The following is a 7,500-nucleotide window of genomic DNA, read 5'->3' as shown; positions in this document are numbered from 1 at the left end:
AAGTGCATTAAAAGCGTCCCTGTTTTCTAAGCAAATGTTTCATTTTTTTGAAAGCAGACGTAATGCTGCACCTTAAAGAGAGCTAGAGAGCTGAATGATCAATCTGTTTTAAGGCATAAATATCGAGATTGCATAGCTTTTTCAGAAAAGATCATAAAAAATAAAGAAAAAGAAGAAACAGCTCATCCCTGATGTTAAAATAATTTGAGATGAAATCCTTCTCGCCGGCAGGGATGATAGGGTCGTAATTATTCGCTTCAAACAATCCAACAACCACATGCAGATAGGGTTAACTGCTAGGGAGAGGAAGGAAGGGAGTATCTGCATGCTCACTCGGCCATACACCGATCGTACTGGTGCGAGTAAAGCCCCGTGTCAGGCCGCACTCATTTTCCACGCGTTTTTGGCGCCAATCCAAGCGCACCAGTCCCGGATCCGGACCTGATCGCACCCCAAAAACACACCCAGGGCAGCGAGTAACCACGATGCCCGAACAATAGATGCTTGTGTCTTATTTTGTGGATGCAACAGAATGTTACAGAGAAAATTCCTCGAATTTTCACCATGCATACCGGACGATCTGACGATCGAACGGAACAGGCGAAACAACGATAATGATCGCTTAAGGGCTTCGGCGGGGGGATGGTCCAACCCGGGGCGGCCAATTGCAAACCAGAATGCAGTTATTTTTGCTGCATCGTACAAACGGTATGTAGCGTGAAAAATGGTAGCCGGTCACCGGTCAGTACAAAATGCATCGCAGTTGTGCAAGAGGAGCGTGCAGGAGTTTTGCAATCAGCGAATCGTAAAATTAAACCAAATGCCACCACCAGCGTACCAGTGGAGGTTACGAAGAGCGTGCCAGTGATTGTTTTGCGTTAAATTATTAATAATAATTTCGGATTTTGCATTGGAGAGTATTTTTATGGTGTTTTTATAAAAAAAAAGTGCTCCTCGATGGAGACGCCTTGATGGAGGCGCCTAGTAGCTCACGATTTCCACGTGATTTCCTGCGCATTCACGGAGCGCCCAGTGGCCATACACCACGGAATGTTTCATATCATGTGACATGTGAGCATCGGGCAGCGAATGGATTCGTTGGAACGCATCGTTTTGACTACCAGCTGTCCGGCTTAAAACGGCCAAAGGAAAATGCTGCTCGGTTTCTTCAAACGACTCCTCGCAACGGCAAGTCACCCCGAAAAGAGGAGTCACTCTCACGAAAACGCTACCCTGGATGGCAGCTTGCGGTTGTTTGCTTTCCGGTACAGCCGATGACTGCTGACGGTGATCCGTCGGCGATTGACGCAAAGATTTTCCCTCTAGGAAAACTATGGAACGGTGGGCAGTCGGAGCAGAAAAAAAGGAAAAGTTTCCACCGCGAGTTGGGTGGAAAATCGAAGAAAGGAAAAAGGTGAAGAAGATCGCGGGCGACTCGTCTTTCGGCGTCATGTCTTTCGGCCGATCCGGGAGTCGATACGGGAGCCGGGAGGTACGTTAATTGTGTCCGTGGGGCGGCCCGGCGTGTGCGAGCTGATGGACGCGGCCGAAGGTGTCAAACTACGTCAAGCCGTTACCGTTGTTGGCAACCGCGGGAAAACCGATTGTGGTCCGTTATTAAAAGGTACTTAGCAAAGGAGCGACGCAAGCAAGTGACCCTGACCAGCACCACGTACCAGCGAGCGCGAGAAGCCAATCCCGGAGTCTGTGGCTGACTAGCAATCGATTGTTTGATTTATGGCCGCGTGGATCGCTGTTTACCACTGGAGAGCTTTGACGTTTGGCGATCGGCGATCGACGATCGGGCATGTGCATGGGGGTGCCAGCCAATTAAGAATGTTGAGCATCGATGATGGATCGCGTCATTGAATCATCGGAAGCATGCCAAGGAAAACGGACGCGCAAACACGTGTTGCTACAATATTTGAATCGCTTTCCATTCTCATTTATAGCGTTTTTTTCTTCAATTTATGACAATAGTATTCTTGTGGTCCCTGGTTTTAAGAAGATTTAGTAGAGAATACACACGAATAGCCGGTGCCGGTATGCGAGCCATTGTGGTGTCAAAGGTTTCACCGAAAGATAAATGATCCCTTTCCGCATAGGCAAAGTCGCCGGCATCGTCAAGCGTCGCCAGAAGGCAGGTGCGGGTGTTTGTGGTCCCAGGGCACAAGCGGATTTCCACTTCAGCCGGCCACAACACCCATCAAAGCGTCGGCACCACTCATGGATCCTCCGCAAAAAAGGGATCCGTTCCCCAAAAATAGATAATAATAAAACTTTGCCAAAACAGATTGTCTTCGCCATTTTTTTTTCGGTTGCTGGCAAAAGATGGCAAGTTTTTACGGCGGCGTGCTAGCGCGCGCGCGGGGGGGGTTCGTCCGTCATGTTTTGCTGCCTTCATCTGCCTCGTTTTCTAGTAAAATCGTAAGCGTTCGGGGCAATTTTTCATTTGACCATTCCGCTACGGTGGTGTTCGGGCGGTGTGACAGGGCGCAGGATTGAAGTACAAATAAAACACCGGATCAGAAGGAGCTGTTCGTGGCCCCAACACGCTTAGCTAGGTGGCTGCGTATTGGTGTAAAAGATAGAGGGAAGAAAATGCAGGGAAGCCAACTACTACGACGCAAAAACCAAAACATTTCCTTTTCGACGCTCTTGGGAAAGAGGCAGCAGAAGATGGAAAGTCGGAAAAAGTCGTAAGAGCCGACGGCTGCCGTGGCGTGCCCGATGCTCGATGTCTTTTGTTAATTAATTTTCCGAAATAAAACAAGGGTTTGGGGGAAGGTGTGGAAAGTTTGTGTGCGAGTGAGTGAGTGTGTGTCGGTGGAAAAGATTCAACAAACAGTGTGCCTCCCGTGGTAGCGTGCCAGGCCTGATCGAGACCGGGAGTGGTCGTCAGTGCGACTAACGCGTAAACTCCGCGTGCTACCAAAAGCCGATCCTCTTTTCCGCTGTTCATGGTGAGAGTAGAGGCAAAGAGATCGTCGCTCGACGCTCGCTTCATCGTGGTGGTGTCTCTTGTCTATGTCTAGGTTCGTTAATTTCGCTTAATAGCTAGACATAAAAATAAAAACCCATATCCGCCATTGCCACCACTGCTCCGCGGGACCATTTCCCTGGCCCCCTTTGCTGACGTTTTCTCCACCAGCATCCGATGCGATGCTGGCCGTATGTATGTGAGTGTGCTGGTGTATCCGTGCTCGTGTTGTAACCGGAACGATTGTTGCACAGTTGATCATAAATCGTTTATGTCTTGTGCCAGTCTGCTTCATCCTCGAGGGGACACTCAAGGTGGTGGTGAAAGCACCCTGCTGGCATCGTGAATTTCATCCGGAAGTGCTGGAATGGAATGGTTGAGCTTCCATTTTGGTATTATGTAAAACTCGGCTCTGCACCAACGCCCGGCAAGTGAGCGGGCGAGCGAGCAGGACGTAGACACACTCCACAATTCAAGGTTGTCGACGGTGGAAAATGGTATCGCTAACCGGCCGCTCGTGGGGGACAGTGCGTTGGCGTCTTGCTTTGCCGGTTAGTTCATCTGGCCGGGTTCAAGATCACTCCGCAGCAGCCGCGGTGGCGTAGTCGCTGTCGCGTTGCGGTCACAAAACGCGTGCCAAACGCATGACGCGCCCGCTCTGTCCGCTGCTGCTGCTGTTGCGTCCAATGACTCCTTCGCTGGCGGTCGCAGAGGTGGTGGTCACTCTTTCCATGGTGACTTCATCGTGCGCAGAAGTTTGACGCGCGATTCGCCTCAAGCATCCACCGCGTTCCGGGCGATGTTTGCCGAAGTTCGGTTGCGCCATCCAGGCCCGCTTTTCCTTTTTGACCGTGCAGGTTTTTGGCAAAAAATTAGAAGCCAAAAGCCGATGATTGATACATCAGCTCCATGGGAAGATGGCTTGGAAGAGAGGTAAGGAGTTTTGGCTATTTATAGACCACCGTCTTTGCCACTACCGCCGCGGGGTAATTGTCTGTCACATCGAGGATGGTTCACGCCATGCCATTCAAAGCGGCTGTTCGATTTTCGATAATGTTATGTCCACCTTATGAGTTATGAAGCTTTGCAGAAACTGAAGCAAATAAAGAGATGGAAATTATGCTCATGGCCTATCCGTCGGGCTGCCAATGCTCGCGAATGGCGAATTGTACCAACCAGTGACATCTAGCTGTGGCCAGTATGAAGCGGAAAAGCCATAAAAATAGGCATCTTTTACTTTTATCCCGGTCTTTCTGCACACTTTCGACCGAGGCCGACCCCGATTCTTTTTTCTTTCTATGAGATATTTCCCCTCGAGGGTGACCGCGGTGTGTGGTTGCCATTTCCCAAGAGAAAGTTTTTCCCCTTTGACATTGAACTTGAAGCCGCTTGGTGGCCGAAGAGCGGTGTCAAACGTCGTTTTCGCTTGTGCGAAACGGTAATGCGATCGTGTACGAGTTGAATGTCGCCCATGATCATGATGAGCCTTCCCGCCATCGCCTCGAACTGATTGGAATGCTGGCGCTGGTGTTTTGTGTGTAGTTCTAGGGTTCTGGTTTCAATTGCAAACGCTCCTGTTCGGTGAGTGAATTGGATGCTAAATCCCGCGAAAAGTTAATCTCAAACAGATGGGCGCTGCTTCTGAGGCTGTTTGGTGAAGTAAAGATGAAATGTTGAAGTTGAAACACTTATTAGTGTCGTCTTCTGTATCCAAACTAACTCAACGACAGCAAGTGACATCGCTTGAAAGAATGATAGTGGCGCGCATTAATAGCAAACATTCCTAATGAAGTTGTTAACATCGAGAAAGCTGTCTGAATTAATTATCCTCCCAATACTGAGACACACGCGCACTATCTTCCTGTTCTCGCGCAATTTCATAATGTGCCGTAAAGCTTCGCTTTGTCGGAAATTCTCGGAATTTCATGCGACCGAAACTGCAATCTCGTCTCGTTTTTTTTCGGGGGAAAGAAACCCGCCTACAGGCCGCTAGGAACGCCGACAAGGATCGGGTTGAGTACGTTTGGAGCTGTAATGTTACTGAAACATAATGGTGGTTGCTTGCTCACGAGTGGCAGAGACGTCGTAAAAATATAACAGCAGTAGCAGCAACACCGAAAACCAATAACACCACGCAGGGGACTCCGAGGTTGATTGACGAGGGTGCCCGAGGGAACAGCCCAACCCAGGACCCCTTTCATTTTATTTGATGTTTTGGATTAGGTGCGGTGATCATAGGAAAGAGGCTGCGTGCAGCACGAATCCCGAATTTCAATCGCTCGCTATCGCTCGTTAAGTCGTTTATTGTGGCGCTATTTTAGTTTCGTTCGCTGCAAGCTCTCAGCACTACAGGAACGCACGATTGGTAGATCACAAATTCGTCAACTGGCCTCAGTGCTGTCATGACAGGGATTTTGCCCCAGTTTAACCTGATTTCGATCGTTTGCGAAACGACGAGATGATCTCTGGAATGCTACAGCCCTCATGCAAACTGAGCGCTCCTCCGGAGCATAATGAGATCGCGTCCCGGGGAATGAAGCTAATTACTCGTCTGTGCGCCACCTGAGGTCTGAGTGCACCAGGCGGCAGCAGACGAGAAACAATATTGAGCGAATGAAAAATGGAAAGTGTGCATGATGTGTGCTATTAATAAGAAATATTATTAACAAAACAGCGATCATCCTGGCCGGTGGTCGACTGGTTGTGGATGCAGTAAAGCCCGACGTCACCTCGGCAGCGGCCAGAAGCCAAAGGTTCTTTTGCGCCCCGTATTTTTAGCCCCCGGCTGGCCATCGCACTAACAAGAACAATGTAAAATGTCGCTTTAATAATAGCGAGGCCTATAAGAGATTTAGCCAAATGCCTCTCTCTCTCTCTTTGACGGCAAAACGCAGAGGGTTTTTGCGAAATCTTGTGCAAGATCGGAGGACCAGAGGTCGTGCTGTGTGCCGCCGTGATTAGATGGGGAGGAAGAGAGAGAGATTGTGAATTGGAAACGATGCGCGATGCCACCGGTTATGTGTGCTAATGGTGGCGTCTAGTGGTGGCACACAAAGCGGATCAAAAAGATTATATAATGGACCACCACTGCGAGCACCGGTTCGAGCCAGCGAGCGTGCTTCCCATCTGTTCCTGTTGCTGTGTGGATTAGAAAGACACGTTAAGCAAGGACGTACGGTCTTAGATGCAACTCTGGTGGTGCATATTATGTTGTATGTTGTCATCGAATTATGAATAATACATGTATAAATTAAGCAAACACCGAAACACCTCTCTGGATGACCTTTGGCTTCGAGAATAGAACCGTAACCATGCTTGGCGTTCCTTCTTGCGGTCTTTGCTGTGTGCTGCCTTCGCCACCATCATCACCACCGACTCACATTGCATTTCACATTAATTATAGCTGCTCGCTCGCTCGCTCAAGATAGTGTAGACAACCGTTTCGGCAACTTTTTGTGCCAAAAACCGTTATATAAGCAGTAATTGCGGGACAGGGGTGGGGCCAGATCTTCTGCACCGGTCACACTTTCTCCGTAATTGTTGCAACTTACTCACGCGGGGTTCGCGGGGAGCAGGAGAGCGACCGAAAAAAAAAATCGAAAACCAAAAGGGCATTAAAAACGGAGCCAGTGCTGAGGAGTTCAGCTGTCACGTTGATCGGACGACGACGACGACGACGACGTCCGACGATCGGTTGACTTAAATGCCACACGGAAGCCAGCGGCTGCAGCAAGAATGTGGTCACCAGGCCACACCATGCCACACCGGCGCACCGCACCCCCAGACAGACCCAGAGTGCCCACAGCCCCGTGGCAAACAGCTGTTTGTTTGTGGATCTACCGTTTGTCCATGCTACTGCTGCTACCGCCCATGCTTTTCTGCTAGCGTTTGTGGTTTTTGGCGGCCTTCGGTTTGTTTGTTTTGTTTGCACAATTCGCATCACCAACCACCGACCGCCAGCAACAACGGTACGGGTACGGGTTAATGGAAAGCGGCAGAACCGGGAAATGGTCACACCGATTTTGCAGACCAAATATTGACGGACTGATTGATTGGCCGCGAGCGAGCGACCGCCAAGGGTGGTAATCGTGGTCACGGTGGCACGTTCGGTACCGTTTCAATTGAATTTGAATTGCAGCGCACAAGCGTCGCACATGATGGATGATTACAGCCGCAGAATGTGCAACAAACTGCCACGATCGCTGCACACGATGCTGGTGTGAACCATAAATCATTAGAAACACTCCTCAAGAGAAAGAAACACTCGGCAAACGGCACACTCTGGACGTGTCCAAGAGGGTCCCACCAAGTGGAAAGCAAACGAAACACAATCCGTCACAATGGCGCGCGATTCATACAACCACCGAGAAGCGCGTTAATGCACTCCAGTGCCTGGTCTGGCTCTCGGGTCGCGCTGCAGCTCTTACGCAATGTGCGCACGTCTCGCGCTGCATAGTTGCAGCATAATCGTCATCATCATCGTGCGCACTGTGTCTGTATGGGTTTGCGATGCATCAGTG

The 7,500-nt window shown here is 49.9% G+C and overlaps 1 protein-coding gene across 1 annotated transcript in view; it reads left to right on the top strand.

The window, feature by feature from the left end:
* The window catches only part of LOC126574369 (troponin C, isoallergen Bla g 6.0101-like), a 177,500-nt gene that overhangs the window by 112,377 nt on the left and 57,623 nt on the right, over positions 1-7,500 (top strand). The window lies entirely within an intron of this gene.

This window comes from Anopheles aquasalis, chromosome 3, assembly GCF_943734665.1.
Source record: "Anopheles aquasalis chromosome 3, idAnoAquaMG_Q_19, whole genome shotgun sequence".
Taxonomy (NCBI): Eukaryota; Metazoa; Arthropoda; class Insecta; order Diptera; family Culicidae; genus Anopheles; species Anopheles aquasalis.
Note: the sequence above shows the minus strand (reverse complement) of the source record. Positions and strands in the feature narration are given on the sequence as shown.